Source organism: Rana temporaria, chromosome 5, assembly GCF_905171775.1.
Source record: "Rana temporaria chromosome 5, aRanTem1.1, whole genome shotgun sequence".
Taxonomy (NCBI): domain Eukaryota; kingdom Metazoa; phylum Chordata; class Amphibia; order Anura; family Ranidae; genus Rana; species Rana temporaria.
The window spans coordinates 371,536,683-371,538,905 of record NC_053493.1 but is presented as its reverse complement, the minus strand read 5'-3'; positions in this window follow the sequence as shown (position 1 = coordinate 371,538,905).

The window sequence follows — 2,223 nt, the reverse complement described above, 5'->3', positions numbered from 1 at the left end:
CATGTTGCTGTGTGATTGCGCTGCGATCATAAAGTTGGAAACTGGCAAGGCTCCAGGAAATGGTCGCGTGTTGTTCGCGTGTTGATTGCGCTGCTTGGACCGAGATGGGTCCATATGGCTTCGGCTGTATGGACCACAGTAACTCTTTTCCCTGTCAGGAGCCTAGGAGCCTAACGCCCCGGGGGGTCAGAGACGGGACCTTTTCGGAGGACCGCTGACGTATGCAACCGTCGCAGTTTTTTGTGATGTCACTCTTTAGGTGTGTGCAAATTTTTCCTTGCACCGGGTGGAGTTTTTGGGTTGTGTTTTGCACGCCACAGGCTTTTCAACAGAAAATAACCAGCTGGAGGCAGAATGGTTGCAAAACACTACGGGTTTGTTACCTAACTCTGGGTTTCAAGACCAGTCCACCTCCAGCTGTTGCAAAACTACTACTCCCATCAGCCACGGTCTGTCAGTGCATGCTAAGAATTTTACTTTTGCTGCATCTAGGGTGCCACAGTTTAGAGACCCGTGCATAAAGGCCTGAAAAATGGGGGCCTGCAGAACTTACAATACTAGAAGTGCCAGCATTCCCAGGCATGCTGGAAGTTGTAGTTCTGCAACATCTAAAGGGCAATATGTATTCGAACGTCCTTGGGCCTTGAGGACACTGAAGTCAGGACATTCGCATACGTCCTATGTCCAAAATTTTTTTAAATTCATTATGCTAAATAACAAGGAAAAGTGCCTAAATACACATTTGCCAACCAGGGTGTCTGCAGCTGTCCAGGCATGCTGGGACTTGTAGTTTTGTAAAAGCAGGAGACACATTTTTTGTGAAATACTAATATCTGATCATATATACTAACTTTTAAACTAGACTAAAATGCAGTTGAAGATGATGAAATAACAGTGGTCAAAATACTTACACAAATCAGCAACTTTTCCTCAGACTTAGTGAAATTGCTTCCAACCATGTTGCTGTGTGATTGCGCTGCGATCATAAGTTGGAAACTGGCAAGGCTCCAGGAAATGGTCGCGTGTTGTTCGCGCAATTGCGCATGCGCGATCGAAAAATCGCAATCGCAATATGTATTTTGGTTAAAATATCATACATATTCGATTTCAGAGTGCTGCTACAGCAGTTTTCGAAATATCTGCAATAAATTTCGCATTCGCATGTTGCGATATTTCGATAAAATATCAGGAATATTCTGAGCCAATCAGAGCGCTCCTCCAGCATATCTCGAAATTGCGCAATAAATATCGCATTCGCATGTTGCGATATTTCGATAAAATATCACGAATATTCTGAGCCAATCAGAGCGCTCCTCCAGCATATCTCGAAATTGCGCAATAAATATCGCATTCGCATGTTGCGATATTTCGATAAAATATCACGAATATTCTGAGCCAATCAGAGCGCTCCTCCAGCATATCTCGAAATTCCGCAATAAATATCGCATTCGCATGTTGCGATATTTCGATAAAATATCACGAATATTCTAAGCCAATCAGAGCGCTCCTCCAGCATATCTCGAAATTCCGCAATAAATATCGCATTCGCATGTTGCGATATTTCGATAAAATATCACGAATATTCTAAGCCAATCAGAGCGCTCCTACCGCAGTTATTAAAAAAATCGCAATTATTTTCGCATTCGCAATAGCGAAAAATCGCAATCAATTAATTTCGATAAAATATCACGAATATTCGAATTTAGCGAATATATCTCGAATATTCGAATATATATTCGAGATATATCGCGAAATCGAATATGGCATATTCTGCTCAACACTACTAATTAGCCACCTGATAAATATTACTAATAAATGACTGGGAGTGCCCTGGGAAAATGGAAAAGAGCCCTTTCTGAATATTAAAGACATGATGCATGATTATTCCCAACAACCTGGAGCTGTTAGATAATCAGAGTGACTGTGTGATTGTGTGTGTGAGTGTGTGATGCATGTGCAGCTGCTTTTAATGACAACATTGTCTTTTTAATTAATCTGTAAGGTATATACTAATGCCCCGTACACACGAGCGGTTTTCCCATCGGAAAAAACTTGCATAGTTTTTCCGACGGAATTCCGCTCAAGCCTGCCTTGCATACATACACGGTTACACAAAAGTTCAGTGAACTTTTGACTGCCAAGAACGCGGTGACGTAAAAGACTATGACGAGCCGAGAAAATTAAGTTCTATGCTTCTGAGCATGCGTCGATTTGTTTCCAAGC